This window comes from Scomber japonicus, chromosome 3 (assembly GCF_027409825.1).
Source record: "Scomber japonicus isolate fScoJap1 chromosome 3, fScoJap1.pri, whole genome shotgun sequence".
NCBI lineage: Eukaryota > Metazoa > Chordata > Actinopteri > Scombriformes > Scombridae > Scomber > Scomber japonicus.
Window position 1 is genome coordinate 38,870,094 of NC_070580.1, and position 26,201 is coordinate 38,896,294.

The 26,201-nt window shown below is 43.0% G+C and overlaps 1 long non-coding RNA gene across 1 annotated transcript in view; it reads left to right on the forward strand.

The window, feature by feature from the left end:
• The window catches only part of LOC128355690 (uncharacterized), an 80,884-nt gene that overhangs the window by 10,678 nt on the left and 44,005 nt on the right, over nucleotides 1-26,201 (forward strand). The gene's annotated exons all lie outside the window — the stretch shown is intronic.

A 26,201-nucleotide genomic window follows, 5' to 3' on the forward strand; every position in this document is an offset into this window, starting at 1 on the left:
TTATTTCATCTTGTATAACGTATCATTCATTTTAATACAACACAAACACAGAATATGTGATGTGAGTTGATGTTGTATCAGTGTTATTCATGGATCAGATGAAAACCAACAGAATTAAACGATGAACCAAACTTATTGAAATGTTGTAATTAAGGCTGTTAAGTTCTTTACCAATAAATAAAGTAATGACACCAATCAATGTGTATCTCACTCACTCATTTACGCCTTGCAATATACATTTATACATCTTTACTTTATTTAATTCATTTACTTGATGAGGTTGTAACATCATGATCAACCTGAGAAATTGGTTAAATATAGGGCTGTCAGCGTTAACCGCGATTACATTAATGCAATCCATAACGAGTTAATTTTTTTAAATCTCATTTTAATGTGTCAAGCCTTTTTGTCCCTTCTACTCCCCCGTAGACGGCTCCTCTAGCTGTAGCGCTATGCTTTGAAGTGGCCTCCTGCAGTAAACCTACCGCGCTGATGGAAAGTAAGAGAGCTACTGGACTTTTGAACGGCTTGTTTAACTTTAAAACACTTCCAGACGCTTCAGTTGACAAGTCAAAAGTAAAATGCAACCTGTGTCAAACGGAGTTTAACTACCACCGGAGTACGTGGAGTTTGAGTTAGCACCTCCACGCTAAACACCCAGGTGCAGCCAAGCCAGCCTCAGCTCCACCAAAGGACCATTTTGGAGTGTGGGAGTCGCAGCAGAGCCGTGATTGATTCCCAGTTAAGACACTCTGGTAAGAAATGCTTTACATTATGGGCTTAAAACTGCCTTCAAATGGAAAATAACAGGATTTTAAACATGCTATTCAAAACGCCATTAATTGCGATTAACTATGGGAATTCTGCGATTAATCGCGATAAAAAAAATTAAGAAGAGAGAAAAGCAGCTTCATTATAATCTCCCTGGAATGCAACTTCACCTTCAAACTTCAAAACAGGGCTGTCCAGATATTTGTCAGGAAGGACTTTGCGACACTTTTACACATCGTAAGTATTTTGAGGTGTGTGAGTTGTGGTACCGATAATAGGGTCGTTTCCACCGCAGGAACTTCGAGGTAATTTTGCGGGGCCGTGGCCTTTGGTGCCTGTATCCACCGCAGGAACCGAAGGACAGGGAACTTTTACAGATGGCGACAAAAATAGCCGCCATTTTTAAACCCAGTAGACATAATAAACACAGAAATCGCATTTTTAAAAGAAGAATATGGCAGAGTCTTAAGACAAATGGACTTACTTCTGCTTCTTGTCTTCTTTCTTCTGCTTCTTATGTCTTCTTTCTTCTTACTTCTGCTTCTCTCCTCTGTTGCTTTTTCCTCGGTCAAAATGGTCGCGTAACGATTACATCGCATCCAGAGCCCGGTAACGTTACAGGAACCTTCCTCTCATTCGGCCCACTCGGTGGAGACACGGTGGTTGAGAGGGCTGAGTGAGAGGAAGGTTCCTGTAAAGTTCCTGCACCCCAAATAGTTCCAGGAACTTCTTCAGTGGAGACGGCACAAATGTCTCTCAATGGCACCAAGAAGAACCTCCCCTTTGATGATGTCTCTCAGTGTTCTTACCCAACCCCAGCACTGACTTTTGGGGGGCTGAATGTTGGTGCCTTCCTAAAGCTGGTCCACCTGTGTTATCAGATCTTGATTCAGTTTTATGGCAGGAAGGGTGAAAAGGTGCTGTGAACCAACCAGAGAGGGGTCGGCTCATGTGAACCGAATGTCCTACTACATAATTAACAAGTCAATTATAAACCATTCACAAAGCCTTTATGAGGAAAGACTTATTGTAAAGTGGTATATGTGTTGTCCATGTGTCCACTTAATAACAATTCAAGTAGTATGACACAATTTAATCCGATCAATAATAAAAACCTGGAGGACATCTGAAAATTCAGGTTTTTTCAATTATTTTTCCAACTACATGGCCTCAGATCTACAGGTGTTCCACACATCTCTTCTCCCATAGGCCCTGAAATCTGCCGTCATCAAACCCCTGTTAAAAAAGAACAATGCAGAAACTAGGAGCAATGAGCAATTGTAGGCCCATATCAAACCTCCCTTTTTAAGTAAAATCATCAAAAAAGCAGTTTTCCCACAGCTGAACAACTTGTTGGTACTGAACAACTTGTTGGTACTAAACAACTGTTTTGATGTCTTCAGTCAGGATTTTGACTACAGCATAGAACAGAGACTTCTTAAGGTCTTCAATGACATACGTTTAAACACTGACAGGAGCAGAATTTCAATGTTTGTGTTACTGGATCTCAGCTGAACAGAACTTCTTCTCTGAATGAGAGTTTATTTTATAAGCTTCATGCAGGTCATGATGTTCTGTACTGTACACATTAAATCACATGAAACCTGTTAATCATTCATCTTTACAGCTGATGGTTGGTGTATTGTTGAACTTTGGACTGAAACACACCCTGTGTTACTGTGAAGCTACAACATTTATCAGAAGATATCTGACAAAGCTCCGCCCCTCACCTGACTCACCTGAGACAAACCAGGAAACAGTTTATTGTTGGTCTCTAAAGAGACACACAGACTGAAAAACAGAGCATCAGATTCACCTTCAGACCAAACTAACAACTTCCTCTGAGTGAGTACAGCTACAGGAGAGAAAAGTGGAAAACTAGAACTCTGCTGCTTCAACCTGCTGACTCTCCACACACTGAAGGTGAGTTTGACTAAAAACTGGAGTCACACTGAAAGTAAATGTCAGTGAAGTTAGTAGAGGAGGGAGGGGAGCCATGACTGACTGTACTTTCTGTCTGCTGTGTTTTCAGCTTCACTCAGAGACTAAATGGCTTCCAGATCAGAGGAGGCTCTCTGCAGTCTGCACTCTGAGAAACTCAAACTCTTCTGTTTGGACCATCAGCAGCCAGTGTGTCTCGTCTGCAGAGATTCAGAAACACACACCAACCACAGATTCAAACCCATCAATGAAGCTGCACCACAACACAAGAAGGAACTTGAGGAAACTCTGAAGCCCTTAAAGGAGAAGTTAAAGGTTTGCGAAGAAGTTAAAGTGAAGTTTGATCAAACAGCAGAACACATTAACGACCAGGCCCAACACACAGAGAGGCAGATTAAGGAGCAGTTTAAGAAGCTTCACCAGTTTCTAGAAGAGGAAGAGGAGGCCAGGATGGCTGCTCTGAGGGAGGAAGAGGAGCAGAAGAGTCAGATGATGAAGGAGAAGATGGAGGCTCTGAGCAGAGAGATAGCAGCTCTTTCACACACAGTCAGAGCCACAGAGGAGGAGCTGAGAGCTGAAGATGTCTCATTCCTGAACAACTACAAGGCTGCAGTGGACAGAGTCCAGCGCTGCCCCCTGCTGGATGATCCACAGCTGCCCTCAGGAGCTCTGATAGACCAGGCCAAACACCTGGGCAACCTGGCCTTCAACATCTGGAACAACATGAAGGAGATGGTCTCCTACACTCCTGTCATTCTGGATCCAAACACTGCTGATCCAGAACTCATCCTGTCTGAAGATCTGACCAGTGTGAGAGGACAAGGAGAGATACAGCAGCTTCCTGATAATCCAGAGAGGATTGACGACTTCTCCTTCTCTGTCCTGGGCTCTGAGGGCTTTAACTCAGGGACTCACAGCTGGGATGTCGAGTTTGGAGACAATACAAGATGGACACTGGGTGTGTTAGAGTCTGTTCAGAGGAAGAGATTCGTACAGTCTGGATTATGGACAATATGGTTCTATGATGATAAATACTCAGCATGGTCACCGTCATCTCCCTTCACTTATCTCCCAGTGAAGAAGAAGCTCCAGAGGATCAGAGTGAATCTGAACTGGAACAGAGGAAATCTGTCGTTCTCTGATCCTGATACTAACACACACATACACACCTTCACACACACTTTCACTGACACACTGTTTCCATTCATTAGAACTGGAGATGAACTGAAGATTTCTCCACTGAAGGTCTCTGTGACAGTGAATCACAGCAGTTAGTGTTGGTGATGATGATGAATATATAAATATACTCTACATGTAAAATACTGATATTAAATCAAGTTGTGATGTATTAACTTGTAATTGTTGTACATTGGTTCAGATAGTTTGGTATGTGTTTGTGGATTGGACAATGAACTTTATAAAGTTAACCTGATGTTGTGTTGCTGCTTTATTTCTAAAACTTTAACACAGTGACTTTTAGTGTGGAAGCATCATGTTGTTGAGTTTTGTTAAGTTTAATGTGTATTTTTAAAGTCCATCTACAGATATAAACTATCTCAGGTTGTAAATTCTGTGTTTTAAATCAGTAAAATATTGTATTGAACATTTCACTCAGATTCAGTATCAATATTTCTGCAACTTAAATATGTAAATTCATTTTAATAACATTTCATGTTGAGAGAAAATATGATTGAGCAGCTTTATGTTTCTAACAAAATCATTATCAGGAAACATCTGAACAGTAGTGAAATCATCTCAGTGTGTGATGGTGACTTTCTCTGCATGGAGAAGAAATCAATCAAACTGAACGTGATCAAATGTGTTTGTTGAGTTGTTCCAGTCTGACTGTAGTTCTGTTTATTCAACCTCTTTTATCAACTCTAACCTTTTGTTAAACACTTCTGTAAATACTTTTCTCTTCTTTGGGGGAATAAAATCCTCTTTGTTGGAAAACTACCTTGTGTCTGTCAGTTCAGTCAGAACTTCAGCATCACACACACTTTCACTGACACACTGTTTCCATACATTGGCAATTACAGTAGATGCCCACTGAGTTTACTGTAATTGCACCCGCTGCACCCATCCACCTGTCAATCTCACGCTCCATCTGACCCTCACTGTGAACAAGACCCCCAGACACTTAAACTCCTCCGCTTGGGGCAGTAACCCCCCCCCCCCCCAAGCAGAGTACCATGGCCTCAGATGTGGAGGTGCTGACTCTCATCCCCACCACTTCACACTAGGCTGCAAACCGTCCCCGAGCCTGTTGGAGGACTTCACCTGTAGAGTCCAACAGAACAACATCAACCGTAAACAGCAGAGAGGATGAAAACCAGGACTTAAATACAAACTGGACTAATGAAAACCAGGACTAAGATACAAACTGGACTAATGAAAACCAGGACTAAGATACAAACTGGACTAATGAAAACCAGGACTAAGATACAAACTGGACTAATGAAAACCAGGACTGTAAAATTACAAAATCCACAGCAACGTGTTGTGTTTTTACGTTAACCACAGAATACGATATTTTATGGCTAAATTACTGGAAGTGTCACAATTTTGCACAGTTTATTAAAGTCCTTATTAAGTGATTAATTGAAAATTTAAAAATATATAAATCATTGGAGATTTTGATGCCACATGCATTACACTGCCCTAAAATATCAAGAAAATAAAAATAAAATGCAAAAAATGTCCTTAGTGAGGCACAAAGGGTTAAAAGGTCTGAACACAGACAAACACCAACAATTAACACCAATTAAACTACTAATTCACATTTATACTTTTCTTCTCTTGCTTTGTCTCCATTTCACACTTTTCTCTCCCAGAAGGCGTCCACCGCTGAATTAGCTTCCTTTCACTCACAAAAAAAAGAAGAGACAAATATTTCAATATTTGAGGGTCTAATTTGAGATAAGCCCAACCTCGTGGCAAGGCAATTAAAAGGCGTGAATGGAAACGAGCGGTTTATCTCAGCGAGGCATCGAGGCGGTTGAAAAGTGACAAAGCGGCAGAAGTAAAAAGGCGACATCATCGACGGAGGAGGAACAAAAGCTGTGGATCTGACATGCTGACATTAAGAAGAGCGTCTGTATGAATGTGGAGAGGAAGTTAATGTTTTATGGAGGGTCATTTAGCTCCTCGCTGCTCTCTGCTCAGAGATAACAGGTGTCAATGAAAACCCATTTATGACATCCAGAGCAAAACAAGTTATTAACCCGCCTGGCACAGAGCGCTCTCTCTCTCTCTGTGTCTCTCTATCTCTATCTGTGTCTCTCTCGCTCTCTCTCTGTCTCTCTCTCTCTCTCTCTCACTCTGTCTGCTCCTCTCTCTCTCTCTCTGTCTCTCTCTCTCTCTCTGTCTGTCTCTCTCTTTTCCTCTTTAGGAGGGGCAGAAACAGAGAGAGACCGAGGAGCTGAAACAGCAGTTTAACAAGCAGATTAGTCGATTGACATTTTCCCTTTTTTTTAAATGCTCGAGCTAAAGACTAGAAAGGAGGAGGAGGAAGAGGAGGAGGAGGAGGAGGAGGAGGAGGATCCAGCCAGAGGGAGATGATGAAGAGACCTTCACATGGCATTACAGAGTTCTCTGCCTGGTAGTTTGAGGGTTCTGCTGGTAGTTTACTACACTGTACTACAAGGTTTCCAAAGTGCTGCAGAAAAAGATAAAAGAGAATAAATAGATAACACAATAGAAGTTGAGTCCGAGTGGGCCATGTTCCATGCCTCCATTGTTAAGGTGGCTGACCGGAGCTGTGGCCGTAAAGTGGTCGGTGCCTGTTGTTGTGGCAATCCCCGAACCTGAGGGATGCCGTCAAGCTGAAGAAGGAGTCCTATAGGACCTTATTGGCCTGTGGGACTCCGGAGGCAGCAGGCAGGTACCGGCAAGCCAAGTGGAGTGCAGCTGCGGCGGTCGCTGAGGCAAAAACTCGGACATGGGAGGAGTTCAGTGAGGCCATGGAAAAAGACTTCCGGACGGCTTCGAAGAGATTCTGGACCACCATCTGGCGTCTTAGGAGGGGGAAGCAGTGCATCGTCAACACTGTGTACGGTGGGGACGGTGCACTGCTGACCTCGACTCGGGACGTTGTGGATCGGTGGAAGGAATACTTCGAAGACCTCCTCAATCCCACCGACACGCCTTCCGGTAAGGAAGCAGGGCCGGGGGACCCGGTTGTGGGGTCTCCTATCTCTGGGGTGGAGGTCACCGAGGTGGTCAAAAAGCTCCTTGGTGGCTAACCCTAACCCGGTGCCAGAGCTTGGTCCGCATTGGCGGTAATAAGTGGGACTTGTTTCCGGTGAGGGTTGGACTCCGCCAGGGCTGCCCTTTGTCACCGATTTCTAGTCACAGTCAGGGTGTGGAGGGGGTCCAGTTTGGTGACCTCAGGATTGGGTCACTGCTTTTTGCAGATGATGTGGTCCTGTTGGCTTCATCAGACCGTGACCTCCAACTCTCACTGGATCGGTTCACAGCCGAGTGTGAAGCGGCCGGGATGAGAATCAGCACCTCCAAATCTGAGTCCATGGTCCTCAACTGGAAAAGGGTGAAATGCACTCTCCAGGTCAGGGATGAGATCCTGCCCCAAGTGGAGGAGTTCAAGTACCTCGGGGTCTTGTTCACAGTGAGGGAAGGATGGAGCGGGAGACCGACAGGCGGATCGGTGCGGCGTCTGCAGTAATGCGGACTCTGCACAGATCCGTCGTGGTGAAGAGAGAGCTGAGCCGAAAGGCAAAGCTCTGGATTTACCAGTCGATCTTGGTTCCTACCCTCACCTCTGGTCATGAGCTTTGGGTCGTGACCCAAAGAACAAGATGGCGGGTACAAGCGGCCGAAATGAGCTTCCTCCGTAGGCTGGCTGGGCTCTCCCTTAGAGATAGAGTGAGAAGCTCAGTCATCCGGGATGAGAGGAGCCAGATGAGGAGGCTCGGGCATCTAGTCAGGATGCCTCCCGGACGCCCCCCTGGTGAGGTGTTCAGGGCCCGTCCCACCGGTAGGAGACCCGGGACACGCTGGAGAGACTATGTCTCTCGGCTGGCCTGGGAACGCCTCGGGATCCCCCGGGAAGAGCTGGACGAAGTGGCTGGGGAGAGGGAAGTCTGGGCTTCCTGCTTAGGCTGCTGCCCCCGAGACCCGACCAGGATAAGCGGAAAAAGACAGACGGGCTAATAAAAGATGATATTCAGGCATGTTGTCAGAACAACAGTGAACTCTGGAAACAAACAGACATAACAGGTCATAATAACTGATAAAATGTAAATGAAGGTTTTAGATCATGTTTTTATTATGAGGATGAACATAAATATCATCTTACAAAGTTCTCATCTTTAAAGTATAAAATGAATCCCTGTTGAGCTGCAGTGGAAAGATCTGACAGTCGAGCTTTTCTGAGCTCCTGCAGCTGAATCATTGATCAGATTACTGATCTCAGCAGATAGTCAATATTAATTCATATTAAAGCCACAAACACAAAGAGGAGAGGAGCAGCCAAACCTGCTTGTTTAACATGTCAGTGTTAATGAGTTACAGATGTGTGTGTGTGTGTGTGTGTGTGTGTGTGTGTGTGTGTGTGTTTGTGGATTAATGTGTCAGCAGCAGAAGGAGCCAGGAAGCTGCTGAATAAATCTGACTGATTATCTCCTCCGACTGAACGACTGTTCATCTGTCCATCATGACACACAGTCACTTATTCTATCTGAAAATATAACATTCATCCAACACATGTACTTTCTAGATTTTTAGAAAGAGAAGAAGAACACTGTTTCCATAAAACTGAAAAAGAATATATCATTCATTAGTTCTGTAATTGCTTCATTGTTGTGTTGAGTTTTGGAAACACTTCACATGAGATCTGTATTGAAGGAAAAATGTCTCCTGTTGTGTGTATGAAGATAATAATAAATGTAACGCTGTAAACCTGTTGATCTTATCATGTGTTGCTCTTTCAGTGTTAAATTAATGTTAAATAATGAATGACCTTTATGTGAATACAGATGTTTAGATGTTCTCTGCAGAAAACAAACATTTAAAACTTAATCAACAATAATATGGATGTTAAAGGAAAATGTGAGTCGGAAGCAGATGTAATAATAACGGATGATTGTGAGGAAACAAATAAACGGTAGGAGTTTGATTGGAAGGTGAAGTTACGTTATTTTAATGCTCCATCTATAACCTCAAAATATACGTCTGGTTTATGTTGCAGGAATTGTGGAACGATGGTGACTTCACTCAGATATTTTGGGATTTACCAAAGATTTTAGATTTCTGGGTGCAAACAGAAATAAAGAGTACATAGTCAGGATATTAGCTGAGGATCTGAGTCCTGCTCCTGATAGCAGGGAACATGATCACAACCCCCAACATAATGCAATGTAGAGACAGAAGATAGTAAAAATTACAGTAAGACTAAAACTGACACTAGAAAAATTTGAGAGAAGATGGAAACCAACAACAGGTGATATCAGAGCTCTAAACACCTTGGTTCTGTTTTAAAAGTGTATTTATTTTATTTACATGTTATTTTTGGTTGTTTATTATTTCGAAGCCCACATCAGTAGAGTTACTCGGTCTGCATACTTCCATCTACGTAACATCAATCGTCTCTGTCCCTCACTTTCACCAACCTGCACCGCTATCCTGGTACACACCCTGATCAGGGTTGGGGGGGGGGGTGGGGGGAGGTTTGGGTTAACCCCATCCTAACCCAAACCCTGATCACATCCCGTCTGGACTACTGTAACTCGGTCCTCTTTGGTCTTCCGCGGAAATCTCTCCACAAACTCCAACTGGTCCAGAACGCAGCCGCTCGTATCATAACCAGAACTCCCTCTATTGAACACATCACTCCTGGCCTGCAGCAGCCCCCCACCCTAACCCCACCCCCCCCACCCCCAGGAACTCCCTCTATTGAACCCATCACTCCTGCCCTGCAGCAACTTCACTGGCTCCCTATCAAATCCTGCATTGACTTTAAGATTCTACCCCCCCCCAACCCTAAACCCCCCCTGACCCTTCACTACCTGGCTCCATCATATCTCTCTGAACTTATTCACATCTACACACCTTCTCGAACTCTCCGATCCTCCTCTGCCAACCAGCTCTCTGCTCCATCTGCCAACTTCACCACCATGGGGTCAAGAGCCTTCAGCCAATCAGCTGACCCTAACCCGCCTCAGGAACTCTCTCCCACCAGACACACTTCAGACTTTGTCTCCACCTTTAAATCCCACCTGAAAACGCTCCTATTCAGAGTGGCCTACTCTGCCTGTAGTTTCTCACTAGCTCCTGTCTGTACTATTGTCTGTATGTGTGTGTGTAATATGGTTTAGATGTGAGTGGACTGTAAACTGAGGCAGGTGTGATTTTATCTACATCTTCATATTTTATCAGTGTGGAATGAATGAAAAGTCCCAAAAAAACCCAAAAAACGAAATCAACTCTGTAAAATGTGCAGCCTTAGTCAGTCTCAGATCGGCCTCGGCAGGTTTTGGTTTCTTCCAGCGACCGTCGTCCCATCAGAGCAGCGCCGCTTCATTCCTAACTCTCTTTGTGTTATGAACATTAATATTGACAGATTTTCCCACTGTGCAATATCAAGCTGCACATTCTCTGTAAAAGCCTTTAAATCATCCAACAAAACCTCAGCATCAGCCGACCCCGTTCCCTCCCAAAAAACTTGTTGTAGTTATTAACGTGAATATCGACAGATCCTCGCAGCATCCATCCTGCTCTGCTCGCCCGGCTCACATCATCTGTTCTGGGCTCGCAGGCGATACATCACCGTGGCGGGAGAGAGAAAAGCTCTTTAAGTTGCATAAACACAATGTCGCCCAGGCGGCCGCCGGCTGCTGGTGATGGATGGAGACCGCACAGGGAAGAGAGAGAGAGAGAGAGAGAGAGAGAGAGAGAGAGAGAGAGAGACAGACAGACAGAGAGAGAGAGACAGAGAGAGACAGAGAGAGAGAGAGACAGAGAGAGAGAGACAGAGAGAGAGAGCGAGAGACAGACAGAGAGAGAGAGACAGAGAGAGAGAGAGAGAGAGACAGACAGAGAGAGAGAGCGAGAGACAGACAGACAGGGAGAGAGAGAGAGAGACAGACAGGGAGAGAGAGAGAGAGAGAGACAGAGAGAGACAGAGAGAGAGAGAGACAGACAGGGAGAGAGAGGGAGAGAGAGAGAGAGAGACAGAGAGAGACAGAGAGAGAGAGAGACAGACAGGGAGAGAGAGAGAGCGAGAGACAGAGAGAGAGACAGACAGAGAGAGCGAGAGACAGACAGACAGAAAGACAGAGAGAGAGACAGAGAGAGAGACACATAGAGAGAGAGAGAGAGAGAGAGACAGAGAGAGAGACAGAGAGAGAGAGACAGAGAGAGAGAGAGAGAGAGAGCATCTTCACAGAGCTGAAGGCAGAGCAGCATTCACCGTCATTACTTTACACTTTTAACTGGAGGCTGAACCGCTGCTGCTGAGGCATAACCAGTAAAAATGTTACAGTCATGTTAAAATTCAGTTAATATTAAAATGCAGTAACCATTAAAAGTATTATAATTCATACTGATATAATTCTCTTTACAGCAAAATAATTGAACGTTGCTTAAAAACAGAAAATAGTCAATAAAACACCATCCTTCCTTCCTTCCTTCCATCCTTCCTTCCTTCCTACCTAACACCAGATCAACTAGTTTGGCAAGATCTTCCTTCCTTCCTTCCTTCCTTCCTTCCTTCCTTCCTTCCTTCCTACCTAACACCATATCAACTAGTTTGGCATGATCTTACATCCTTCCTTCCCTTCCTTCCTTCCTTCCTTCCTACCTAACACCATATCAACTAGTTTGGCATGATCTTACATCCTTCCTTCCTTCCTTCCTTCCTTCCTTCCTTCCTCCCTTCCTAACACCATATCAACTAGTTTGGCATGATCTTACATCCTTCCTTCCTTCCTTCCTTCCTTCCTTCCTCCCTCCCTTCCTTCCTTCCTTCCTTCCTTCCTTCCTTCCTTCCTTCCTACCTAACACCATATCAACTAGTTTGGCATGATCTTACATCCTTCCTTCCTTCCTTCCTTCCTTCCTACCTAACACCATATCAACTAGTTTGGCATGATCTTACATCCTTCCTTCCTTCCTTCCTTCCTTCCTCCCTCCCTTCCTTCCTTCCTTCCTTCCTTCCTTCCTTCCTACCTAACACCATATCAACTAGTTTGGCATGATCTTACATCCTTCCTTCCTTCCTTCCTTCCTACCTAACACCATATCAACTAGTTAGGCATGACCTTACATTATAACTTTTATATTAAATAAAGCTAATGGAATACTATTGTTCTAAATATTACATTTCATCTGGTTACCATGGAGACCAGGAAACATTTACATGTTTTAAATGAAGTCATTATTAGTATAAGTCCACTTAAACACACTGTAGCTGATCACATATTTAATATCTATCATTCTTTTGTGGTTACACCATTTGACATGTTCAGCAGCATTCAGTCTGACTTTTGGTATAAAATGGTTTAAATGTCATTTAAATGATATAAAACCAACAAAAGTACTAAATGTAAATCTTGTATTAATATATTAATGATGTTGAGGTGTAACCTCCATGATGTCTTGCTGCGGAGGTCTGAATTTATCTGCTGCCGTTTTAACCTGATGCTGCTTTTAAATCTAGTTTTTAAGATCTGTTTAAGGTCTTTTTCTGTATTCATCCATTTATAAAACAATTATTAAAACAATAAAACCCTTAATGACACAATGATCCAGTTTTCTCTTATTGATGTTTTTTTAATATATTGATTATATTGAACTGGGCGTAACCTCCATGATGTCTTGCTGCGGAGTTCAGTCTGAATTTATCTAGAAAACCAACAAAAATACTAAATGTACATTTTAACAAACCTGATGCTGCTTTTAAAACTAGTTTTATTTATGACTGAGTGTTTTATCTCCTTCTAAAGAGGAAATATTCTACATGCATTGATTCTCTGAGCTGCATGTCATCAGGTTTCCTCTCAGCGCCCCCTACAGGTGCAGATTCAATCTCCTCGTCTTTAGCTGACAGTGTTTTCAGAGTCAAGCAGCCGTTCAGCGCACACACACACACACACACACGCACACAAGCACACACACACACACACACACACACTCACTCATGTAAACATTCACAGGTCAGTGAGTGTGTCGCCCTCTCTTTCTTCTTCAATTTCCAGCAGACTGCAGCATCTAAAGGGACCTGCAGTTACCATGACAACGCGAGTCAGGGTGCCGTGTGTGCTTTATAACCTAACACATTCAGGCATATATACACAGTGTATATGGAGAGAGACACGCGAGAGCAGCGGCTCGTGAAGGATGCCGTTAACGGGAGCACAGCGACCTCACGGAGCACAGACTGAAACACACTCTGATCCTTTTCACCTTTTATTAAACCTTAAACCTTAAACACCTCCAATCCTCTGCACAAATACCAGGCTGAGGGTGATAGATGGGATCTCATCAGAGGTTTGATTTATTTGTCAGAAAGTTGTCAGAATCAATAAGAAGAAATGTGAGCTTTTGATTGGTTCGATATGTGTGAGCTCAGATCCTGAGAGAGCAGATTTATCTCCTCACATCAGACGGACGGGTTTACAGGAGCAAACCTGATGAGGTGGAACCAGAGATATTGTCCTTTATTCTGTGTTCCCGGCTCCACACACCAGGGACGGACCCTTCACGGTGCTCTGTGGAGACAGTAGGAGAACATCAGAGTCCACCGGTTTGAGACCAGATATGACTTTCATGTTATAACGTGATCAGATGTTCAGCTCTGATGCTTCTTTCTTTTTCTGTAGTTTAGGAGCAGAAACGGCAGGTTAACGTTACTGCTGCAGGTTAAGGTTAAAGGTTAACGTTAAGGGTTAGGGGTTACTGCTGCAGGTTAACGTTAAGGGTTAATGTTACTGCTGCAGGTTAACGTTAAGGGTTAGGGGTTACTGCTGCAGGTTAGGGTTAAGGGTTAGGGGTTACTGCTGCAGGTTAGGGTTAAGGGTTAGGGGTTACTGCTGCAGGTTAGGGTTAAGGGTTAGGGGTTACTGCTGCAGGTTAACGTTAAGGGTTAGGGGTTACTGCTGCAGGTTAGGGTTAAGGGTTAGGGGTTACTGCTGCAGGTTAGGGTTAAGGGTTAGGGGTTACTGCTGCAGGTTAGGGTTAAGGGTTAGGGGTTACTGCTGCAGGTTAACGTTAAGGGTTAGGGGTTACTGCTGCAGGTTAGGGGTTATTGCTGCAGGTTAGGGTTAAGGGTTAGGGGTTACTGCTGCAGGTCGGAGCTTCTCACAGGATTTTGAGGTATCGCATTAATCCAGAAAAGTTAATGAAATACTCTTCCTTTGTTCTTGCATGACAATAATAATAAAGACAAGAAATGAATAAATAACTATTATTAAGCTTGATTTTACTTTGAAAGACCAGTGAGGAGAAATCCTCATTTATAACGGGGGGTCAAGAAACATTAACAGCAACACACAAAACAATATTAGGAAAAGAAAAGAAATAAAAGATTATTAGGAAAAATAAAACAATGAATAAATACAGTTAAGATACGATGAAGTTAAAGACATTTACAATCAAAACAAGCTCTGAGATCAGGCTTTTTAACAGCTGTATTTATCTCATTTTAAGGCCTTTTGCAGATTGTTTAAAGTGTAAGCTGCTTTACTATAAGAGGAAGACATTGATCCTGTTCCAGTTCTGACTGATGAAGCACCAACCTGATCTGTGATGGAGCATCATGTGACTTCAGGGTTACCAGATGAGCTACAGGAGGCAGTAACCGTAACAACGCTTTATATATACATGAATAGAAAGTGAAGCTGTGGTTCAGATGTAATGTGGCTGTCGGACTCGCTCGGTCTTTATGAGCTGAGTGTTTATAGAAGTGAGGAACGCTGACTCGAGGCTCTTTGAGGCTTCACGCTGCCGGCTGCTAACTGGCTTAAAGTCTCAAACGAGCTTCGGGGGGGAATTACAGGACAAGTTACTAACTGCTCAGTAAATACTTTAAATCCAGACAGTGTCCATGCAGCATATTAACACAGACGAACTGAAGCGTCTGCATCCTGCAGCTCCTCCGTCACCACCCGTCCTTGAACGGCACCGAACTGAACCCAAGATAAGAACTGCTCTGAATACAGAAGCAGAGCTGAACCATCAGAAGTTAAGTTTAACGCAGCTCCACAGGAAGGTTTCTGGCTTCAACGCAGCTCCACATGAAGGTTTCTGGGTAAAAACAAGACTCCACATCAGCTCTAAGGTTATTTCACAGCTTTTCCTTCTCGCTTCTCAAATTCATGAAGGTGAATTTTGTGCAGATTGTGTTGTATTGTGTTACAGTGTCGGAGGCGCTAACATCCGGCTCGGACCACAACGAAGAATTTAACGACTGCAACGATTCATTGATCGGTCAACAGAAACTGGCAATCAATGATTCTTCAAGTCATTTTTTTTTAAAGCTGAGCTTGTTGTGTCTTTATCAGTCTCATATCAGACCAGATCATTCACTCTATTTTATTTTATTTATATCCTCAACACAAAAACACAAAAAGTGTCCTCGATAACTTAACGAAACTATTGGTGAAGGTTTCGGACATCGGCTTTAATTCTTCCACCTTCAACTGTAAGAAATCCTTTTTTCTGAGGGGGGGGGGGGGGCAGTTTTGGATGATAGCAGAAGCGGCTAAATTAGCCCATGATCCTCACCGATCGTTATTAATATGGTGAAAATAGATACAATTTTGGGACCATTTGACAAACTGCTGTGAGACTGGGTTGATGCTCCGCTTTGTAAACTAAACTCAATATCTCTCAATATCTTCAACTTTTCGACTGTTGGACGCTTTGGGGATATTTTTCACACATAATGATCCATCAAGAAAATAATTTGTTAATAAATAATGAAAATTATTGTTATTTGCAGCCCTAATTGTCTTTATTTTAAAAGGCCAGTGTGTAGGATTTAGTGCCATCTAGTGGTGAGGTTGTAGATTGCAACTAACTGAATAATCCTCATCCTCCGTTTCAAAGACTAAGAATGCAAATCCAGCTAAATGCATCTTAAAAGCTCATTAACAATAAATGTTGTTTGTGTAACCATAGAAACAAACAGTCCCACAAACACACACAGCCCCCCCCCCCCCCCCCCACCCCCCAAACACACTCATTTATTTGGCTTTTTATTTTCTTATTTTGTGTTTATATTTTGCAGCTTTTAGTGTCAAACTCATGTCAGCTCCTTTTCTCTTCTCTCAGAGTCTCTTCTTAATGTTTTTGGTGTTTTTCAGGAAGTGAAAAACTGAAATAAGAACATAAAAGATAAAGTGATCCAGCGCTGTGAGGATCAGAGCCTCTTCATGGTCATCGTGTGCGTCAGTGTGTGCGTTTCTGTGTTTCCTCTCGGGATCACCGCGTGTGTCTCTCTACCAGCGGCTTTTACTTTGTCCTCATTTCTCCTTTTCATCCGCTCTGCTTCACTCTGAGGCTCCAAAAAATGAAATGAGGGAACTTTAAAAAAACATCCAGGATCCTCGCTCAATGTTCCTGCCAACCTTCGCTCTGATATTTAACGCTGATGAGGGCAAATATGAAAAAAAGAGAGAGAAAACTTCCACATTTCTTGAAGGGGGAAAAGTTTTGAGGTAGAAGTGATTTCATAGAGTCAGAGCAGAATTACTCGAGCAGGAAAAGGGCACCGTCTGGTTTCCCAGCCGACCTCCTCAAAGTGAAAAATCACTTCACATTTACATAAACGAAACCTTTTCCTGGTGGAAGAACCGAGCAGGACTGAAAACTTCTATTAAAACGGCTTCATTTTAACTCCTGTAAGTTAAATATATGATCAATGAGCTTTAGAGACTCTGTCATCAGACACGTGTAGTTCACAGATCAACCAGCAGGGGGCTTTTAGTTCAACGCTGTCAGTGAGACACAATTTAGAGGCCTGGATGTGTTTGTCTTTCTTTGCAGTATTTTTGTTTTTCTTTGCAGTATTTTTTATTTCTTTGCAGTATTTTTGTCTTTCTTTGTAGTATTTTGTCTTTCTTTGCAGTATTTTTGTCTTTCTTCGTAGTATTTTTGTCTTTCTTTGCAGTATTTGTCATTTTTTGCAGTATTTTTGTTTTTCTTTGCAGTATTTTGTCTTTCTTTGCAGTATTTTTGTCTTTCTTTGCAGTATTTTTGTCTTTCTTTGCAGTATTTTATCTTTCTTTGCAGTATTTTTGTTTTTCTTTGCAGTATTTTATCTTTCTTTGCAGTATTTTTGTTTTTCTTTGCAGTATTTTTGTCTTTCTTTGCAGTATTTGTCTCTCTGTCTCTACGGTTATTCTTTTTTGTAGGATTTCTTTCGTATTAGACCTAACCCTAACCCATTAACATCATTAGACACTACATTAGTAATGTGATTACTTTAAAGGTGTGCCTTTATTTGTTATACTTTGGGTATACAGTGTTATTTTTACCCCCATCAGCTCGGTGGCGCCCCCTGTGGATGCTGTTGGCATCGTCCTGCCTGTTAAACACCACTTCCTGTCATTTCCTGATGGTTAGCTTGACATCCAGACCCAGGAGTTCAGTTATTCACCCCTCCTCCCCCGTGAGGTAAACCCGCTGACTGAATGACACTTTATCTGCTCTACACGTGTGATCATGTTGGTTTCTGTTTGTCTGCAAGCTTAAAAAAAAGAAGAAAAGTTTAGTTTGACAGACACGAGCCCCTCGAGGAGCAGCAGCTCTGTTTCAGTCGGTGTTTAAGTGAGAACTCAGATGTTCCAGCGTCAGTCTGCTGGGAACAACATCCACCCTGAGCCTGTCAATCCAGCCTCACAGAGCTCAGCAGAGACTCTGCAAGAGGTGAAACACAAACCAGAGCGCTGCTGGATTCTGACTCACCGCTGACTCAACCAGAGACAGATTTATAATAATCATACTAATAATAACTATATTTATATAGCACCTTTAAATAACATGTACCAAGTGCTTCACATTGAAAAGGAGCATACTGTGAGTAAAAAATGTAAATTATAACCTCACACTGAATGCTGCAGTCTGACTGTCACTGTTCACTGGAAAGAGTTTTTTTGGTGTGTGTGTGTGTGTGTATATGTATGTATGTGTGTTAGAAATGAAGTTCCTCTCATGTAACTCATCCTGTCACAGTGAACTGAGACTGCAGACGTTAACTTAGACTTCGTCCTCATTAAGAAGCAAACAGGTGATTGTCCGTTTAACTCAGAACAACAGAACAACACTAGTATGAATCCATCTGCCATTGTTCTTGTTGTGTTTCTTTGTCTTCCTCCAATGAGACGCTGTGCTGCTGCCCCCTTCTGTCCACTCAGTGATATGACAGCGTTTCTATAAAGCTCTGAACACACGACATCGAACCAGACGATACTAAATATAAACTAAAACACGAAGATAGAAACTATGAAACGCATCGAATACAAAACATTTGACAGAGACGAGATCCAATCAGAAGGTAGAGACGAGTTAGGAAGAGGCGGGACGATTGGGAAGAGATCCAATCAGAGCGAATCGGTGAACCACACATGTGATCTAACTTCAGGAAGCCGTGCACTGTGTTGGACATGTGTTGTCATGGAAACGCCAGAGAGAAACATGGACTTACTTCACATCTGATGTCAAAGAAAACAAGACGATCACCAGTAAATAAAGATGTTTGTGTTTGAAATAAAGAGTGAGATCTGTGTCTACTACCTTTCTATGACAGATAAATACAGGATTCAATTATCTAGTAGTAATAATGACTTCACAGATTTAAGACAAACAAAGCATTACCTGTTACACTTCGACTAAATCTACTGTAGATAACATTATATTTAGTCAACTAAAACTAAAACTGAATCAAACTGAATAAACACTGCACCAAGCCGCATTTTCACATTAACAGTCTGCAGGAGAGAAACTCAGTTTGAGTCTAAAGAATAAAAAGTTGTTTACTGAGCAAACGGTCTAATAGCTGATTCTGTTTTGACGTGTTGGGAAAGAAACAGAATAAAGAACAAAATGTTTTCTGCTTTTAAACTTTGTGGAAGAGACTTTTGATCTGCAGCGTTTTTCATCCTGTTGCTGCTGTCGGCTCCACAAAGACCAGCGACCCCACCAGCTCCTAACCCTTACCCAACCAGCTCCTAACCCCTACCCAACCAGCTCCTAACCCTTACCCAACCAGCCCCTAACCCCTACCCCACCAGCTCCTAACCCTTACCCAACCAGCTCCTGACCCCTACCCAACCAGCCCCTAACCCTTACCCAACCAGCCCCTAACCCTTACCCAACCAGCTCCTAACCCTTACCCAACCAGCTAAGAAACCCTTACCCAACCAGTTCCAAACCCTTACCCAACCAGCTCCAGACCCTTACCCAACCAGCTCCTAACCCCTACCCAACCAGCTCCAAACCCTTACCCAACCAGCTCCTGACCCTTACCCAACCAGCCCCTAACCCCTACCCCACCAGCTCCTAACCCTTACCCTGGTCACACATCCTGCTGCTGCTGTCGGCTCCACAAAGACCAGCGACCCAACCAGCTCCTGACCCTTACCCAACCAGCTCCTTACCCTTACCCAACCAGCTCCCAACCAGCTCCTTACCCTTACCCAACCAGCTCCTAACCCTTAACCCAACCAGCTCCAAACCAGCTCCTAACCCTTACCCTGGTCAAACATCCCCATTATTTCAGATAAAATATAAAAAGTTAAAGTTAAACATGCAGACTGGCTTCCTGCTCTCCTCTCTCTCAGAGATAAACCACAGCTGCACATTTTAAACCTGTTTTTTTCTAACGTTAAATGTCAGACTGTCTCCTATAAATAAATAAACCAGCTTTACATTTACTTTCCCTCCTCATGTTTTAAATGACACGCAGCCTTCAGCCTCTCTGCAGAGGAAAGGTTGCTCCCCAACATTATTATTATTATTAGTGTTTTATGTATTAAATGTTGCACAGATAGTGTAAACTAGGTCTGAGTATTTAGAGCAGTGGTCTCCATCCTGCTCCTGTAGATCTGCTGTCCTGCAGGTTTCAGGTTTCTCTCTTTCGTCCGTATTTCTACTTCCTTCCTTCATTACTCCCTTCTGTCCTTGCTGCCTTTCTTCCTTCCATCTTTCCTTCCTCTTCTTTTCCTTCCTCTCTTCTTTTCCTTCCTTCCTTCTTCCCATCCTCTGTTCCTTCCATCTTTCTTTCCTGTCTTCTTTTTTCTCCTTCCTTCTTTCCTTCTTGTCTTCTCCTCCTTTCTCCCTTTTTCCCTTCCTTCCATCTGTCCTTGCTCCCTTTCTTTCTTCCTTCCTTCCTGCTCGTTTCCATAAAGCTTACGGATACGGACCAAACGGAGCAGTACCACCGGAAACCATGGGGCGGCAGTGTTGCTGTCACTACTCCATACAAGGGTGTCAAACATGTGGCCCGTGGGCCAAAACCTGCCCGCCAAGGGGTCCAATGCGGTCCTTCCATCTGTCCTTGCTCAATTTCTTCCTTCCTTCTTTCTTTCCTGTCTTCTTTTTCCCCCCCTTCCTTCCTTCCTTCCTCTCCTCTTTTCCTTCTTTCTTGTCTTCTCTTCCTTTCTCCCTTTTTCCCTTCCTTCCATCTGTCCTTGCTCCCTTTCTTTCTTAAAAAAAACAAAACAATGGAGGAACTTTTTGAGGAAAGGTTGAGCGAGTTGGTTAGAAACTTTAAACATATCGTTTTTGTCTTTTATGCAAGAGGAACATTATTAATATCTCCTCCACAGTCGCCGTGTTTGTCTCATAAACGTTTGACTCCGTGCTGCCCCCTGGTGGATGTATTGACTCCTTAACACACCTGAGTCTGATCATTAAGCTCGTCAGTGGGCTTCATAATGAGTTAATAATTAATGATCTTTCTTTCCCTGTAGTGTGATTATTTGCTAAATCACATCACACGTCATCCAAATAATCTGGAGCATCAAAATTCTCCTCTGAATTATCGTAATTTCGTCCCGTCTGTTGATGAGTAAAGGCTTTAACTCACTTACAAACAGCTTAGACGCTAATGAAGTGATGGATGAATGAACATCAGAGGAAGAACAGACTCCGATTAGTCCGCTAACTCATGTTTCTGCTAATAAAAGATGACGAAACATTAAAGTGACAATTCCTTTTCTCTTCCTGACATTTGGACTTGGATGTTTATTAGAGAGGAAAGAGCTTTAAGCCGGCTGACGGATGAAGTGACAGCTGATGAAAAGGAGTTTACAGAAGCTTTGAATGTGCCGGTGTTGTATTGTTTCCTGAGCAGAGCTGATGGATGCATCATGGACGCCGCTGCTGCTGCTGCTGCTGCTGCTGAGCTTTATCTTGAATATGCTGCTCTGAGCTGATAAATGTTGTGTTTGTGTGAGACGAAGGAGAATAAAACATGACACAAGCCATTAAGCTCTCTGAAGGTTCCCCGCAGTCCGAGGTCAGGTGCATTAGCCTCCTTCAGCTCGGCGGCGGCGGCGGTGGACGCTTGGCCTTCTCTCAGCAAGAGGAATAACGGCATGTTTGGGAATCAGTCAGAGAGTCAGAGATTGACCCCTTCTGTTTTGGCTGTTCCTATTTTCCTTCCTTCCTTCCTTCTTTCCTCCATCCCTCCTACCTTCCTTCCTCCCTGCTTTCCATTCCTTCTCTCAGCAGAAGGAATAACGGCATGTTTGGGAATCAGTCAGAGAGTCAGAGAGAAACACTCTTAGTCTTCCTTCCTTCCTTCCTCCCTCCTTTCATTCCTTCCTCCCTCCCTTCCTCCCTTCCTTCTTTAATAATGGTTTGGAAATCAGTCAGAGAGTCAGAGAGAAACACTCGGCTGCTGATGGAGGAGATTTAACTGAGTGTTGTTCCACAGCTGAGAGATGAATGTATGCTTCCTCCCTCCCTCCTTTCCTTCCTCCCTCCCTCCCTCCATTCCTTCCTTCTTCCTTCCTCCCTTTCTTCCCTCCTTTCCTTCCTCCTTCCCTCCTTCCTTCCTCCCTTCCTTCTTTCTTCCCTCCCTCCTACCTTCCTTCCTTCTTTATTTCCTCCATCCTTCCTTCCTTCTTTCCTTTACTCCCTCCCTTCATTCCTTTCCTTCCTCCCTCCCTCCCTCCATTCCTTCCTTCCCTTCCTTCTTCCATCTTTCCTCCCTCCCTCCTACCTTCCTTCCTTCCTTATTTCCTCCCTTCTTTCTTCCTTCCTCCCTTCATTCCTTCCATCTGTCCTTCCTTCCTTCCTTATTTCCTCCCTCCCTTCCTTCGTCTGTCCTTTCTCCTTCTTACTCCCTTCCTTCCGTCCTTCTGTCCTCCCTCTCTCCTACCTTCCTTCCTCCCTTCCACTCGGCTGCTGATGGAGGAGATTTAACTGAGTGTTGTTCTGCAGCTGAGAGATGAATGTGAGAGATGTGTGTTATTAGATTATTAGTTTGTCTTTAAGGATCCAGGAGGGAGCTACATGCTGCTGTTAGCTTCTCAATCATCCTGCAGCTCAGTTTAACATTAAAATATAGAAACATGAAGAGCTGGGTATCATTTATAAAAACCATGAGACCAGCTGAGACTTCATTAACTACTGTAATGGGAATTCTTATTATTCATCTTCTCTGATACAAATGAGTAACTGTGTCATATGATTAGGTGTGTGTGTGTGTGTCATAATCTGCTGACCATGACACCACTTATGTTACATGAAATGCTGATTGAGTGAACATCATGTATTGTAGGAGCCATATATTGATTTGTTTATTAGTTATTCTGTGTTTAATTAGTTTTGTCTTGTTGCCATGGTGATATGCAGTGTTTGGGGTCACGTGGGCACTGTAGCCACAGCTGGTAGGTTATATCAGTACCTGCTTCACCTGCACTGGGGAGGGAGGCGAGTCTAGGTAGCCGTAAGTTTTGTTGACCGCATTTCATTATCGCTGTTTTGTTTGCTTTGATACACATATAACATCCTATGGGCGCGTGTAAAGCCGCTGTAGTATTCATTTCATTCATTAAAATCTCCGAAACTTCCTTTTGGACTCAGTGTGCTTCTCTGGAACAGCAGCAGCGTGTCATACAAATACAAAACCTATTCTGCCTCACCAGAGACTTTTTAAAAAGGTACTGGAAAGCCGCTACATGTATGTTTTAATCTACTGACTAACATTATCCTGATTGTACACACATTATGATGTGACTATTGTGCTTACATTGTTCTGATGGTAGAACCAGGTCATCCTTTCTATGATAATGTATTGTATATAATCTGACTGTTTCCTCTGCTCTGAGCTCGCTGTGCCATCTCACGCTGGAGACAGCAAGGAGTCCGTCTGCAGACGACTGAATAAACTACAGAAAGACAACGTACCGACTTTGTGCTTCTTGATAATAAATACTGCCAGAACAATACCCATCATATGAACAGAAGCTAAACTCCTCCACATCTAAATGATTTGATTTTTACACACATGCATTTTGAAAGTCGTCAAATTATTAATATTTGTGTGTCAGAGTATAAATCACACTCTTATAAATCCATGTGTGGGTCCAGAAAGAGTCGATGCAGGTATCGACTCTACTTGGTATCGACTGATGAAGACGTCTCTGCTCGGTTTCGATTTGTTTCAGTCGACATCTTAACAGGGATTGATTTCTGATACTCAGCCCTACAAACATGTTAATAACTATGAAAATAAATAAAAAGTCACAATCTGTCTACAAATGTGGCATCAAACACATTTTATTTTATGTTTCTCCTTTAGTATAATAATTATTCCCTTTTGGCTCTCAGAGTCCTCCAACTCCTCCTGAGTCCTGCCAGAGAATCTGAAATCACTTCTTAAGACATTTATCTGCTTATAATCTGCTTTTTGGTAACTCTAGCACAATTATTTTATTCCCAACATGTTTTATTGTTGTATTTTCTCTTTTTTATCTTTTATCTTTAGTCTTGGGATTTTATTTATTTATTTATTTAAATTTTTTTGCCTCAGTCCTGAATTGTTTTAATCCTGGTTCAACCTTAGAAAGCCCTCTGCTTTGATAAGTCCTGTAGACATAAAGGTTATTATATTTATTAATTAGTAGGAGTAGTAGTATTATCATGATTACCTTTTGGTAATTCTAGCACACTTTTTTTCTTTTTAAAGTTTATTTTTTGGGGCTTTTTTTGCCTTTAGTGTTCAGGTTAGTAGATAGACAGGAAACAGGAGGCAGAGAGAGAGGGGGGGGGAATGACATGCAGGATAAGACCGCTCGGTGCGGGGTTCGAACCGCGGTCGCCTGCAGAGGACTGTAGCCTCTACACACGGGGGGGGGGGGGGGGGGGGGTGCTCGACCCTCTAGCACACTTTTTTGTCTTATTGTCTTTTCTCTTTTTTATCTCTCTTATCTCTCTTTTTTAGTCTTGGCATTTTATTTTATTATTTTATTTGCCTCAGTCCTGAAATGTTTCAATCCTCTGTTTGATAAGTTCTGTAGAAATAAAGGTCATTATTATTATTACTATTATTTTAAAAGCTTTGAGGCAGAGCTCCACAACATGCAGCACAGTGTTGCTTTTTATCAGATAAGTCAGTAATTATATAAAAAGGTCAGTGATGTTTTACTGTCTCCATGAGGTTTAGTTTAAATTTAAAGGGTTAAAATGTGAAAATAAACGTCTGAATAACTTCACACATTGTTCTTTTGTGGACCCAGCATCAAATTTCTGCTTTTAATCCGTTTAGTTTCAGACTCTCAGGAACAGACGGGCGGACTGATCGTGTCTCTCGTGTCTCAATGACTCAAATTTGATCAAATCTAAAAGACATTTTCTGCAAAACACTAAATCATAATCAGACCTATGATCCATGTTTCCTCTCTTCTTCCCTCCGCTGTCTCTCTCTGTGTCACTCTCTCGCTCATCTCGTATCGTCTCGGCGTCTGCAGATAAATGAAATCAGCCGCTGAGCTTCGGTTTAAAAGGACCGATGACTTATCTGTGTTTTAGAGAAACAAAGCCCAGGAGACTCTCCCGCTGCTCCTCTCCGTTAATAAAAGTGTGAATATCAGCTCAGCAGGTTATTTTGGGCAGCAGATGGCCTGAGCTACACGTTAGCTCCCAGCTTTGAGATAGGAAGGACTTTTCTTGGCTGCATTAAAAGGAGATTTACACAACAAGAGAATAACATTAGAAAGCCGGCTGTGAGGCTGTGAGGCTGCTAGCTTTTATTAACAGAGCTGTCAGGCAGGAAAATGAAATATTTTATCAGCAGCTGAGGCGGCGGCGTTTAGTCAGAGGGAGTTTGTATTAAACCTTCACCTCCAGTGTTTCAGTCAGGTGAGCTCAGCCTCCAGACTTTATTACTTTTATATATTATGGACTTTTAGCCTCTAATGTTCATGTATGTTAGGGTCTGTGAAAGGTGACAGTTTAAATCATCTGGAGCTTGGAGCTGCTGCAGACAGGGATCTATCAGCTGTTATTTAAACCCTGCTGGATATTAAACATGGTCAGAGTTAAAAGCTGCCTGCAAGTCAAAAGTCAAACTGCTCTGAACTCTTTACTGATGTGTTTTTCAGATACGTTTCTCTCACAGAGGATGAAGAAGAGATGAAAACTTTGCTGCTTACTACTTGAACATTAGATACTACCTACAGTACATGTAGACTGTTCATCTCTCTGCAGCCATGGCTCCTCAAAGCACCGGACGTCTGACAGCAGGACCACAAACCAGAGTCAGTGAGGCAGGAGTGTGATGGATGGAAACTAATGACTGCCAATCAGACACAAACAGCTATTACCTGTTAGGGCTGAGCATCAGTACTGACATCAATCAATACCAAGTAGTATGCAAACACCTCCCGTCAAACGTCCTCTGAAATGAGGCAAACGCTGAAGTAACTTAGAGCTGCATTCTATCAAAAGGCCACCAGGGGGCGACCGTCTCTATACAAGTCAATGGAGAATTCACCAACTTCTCACTTGATTTCTAACCTCAGTAAACGTTTTCAAAATGTGTTTATGGTCTCAATCGCTAGTTTAAAGCCTTCTTCAATGCAGTATGATGTTCATTTGGGACATTTTGGCCTCCTTGATTTTATATGTGACGATAAAGCAGGGTATGCATTAGGGCGTGGCTACGTCCTGATTGACAGGTTGATTGACCGATGTCCTCGAGATCCAGCCCTCGTAACCATAGCAACCTCCCCGCTCCGCCCATGGCTCCGCCTCATGCCCATATAAGTAGAATCCGTGTTTTTATTTTTCCCAGCATGCACCTGAGATTTTCAAGATGGCGCTGCCTAGATTAGAAACTATTGGCTTCCGAGCAGCAGTCCACAAACCAATGGGTGACGTCACGATGTTACGTCTGTTTCTTTTATACAGTCTATGTTCACAGCCAGTCAACACAAGCGTTCTTGGATTTAACACGTCTGTGGTGAATTTGAGTTAGCACGTTCAGCAGTTCAGCAGCCAAGATGCCTCCAAAACGCTCT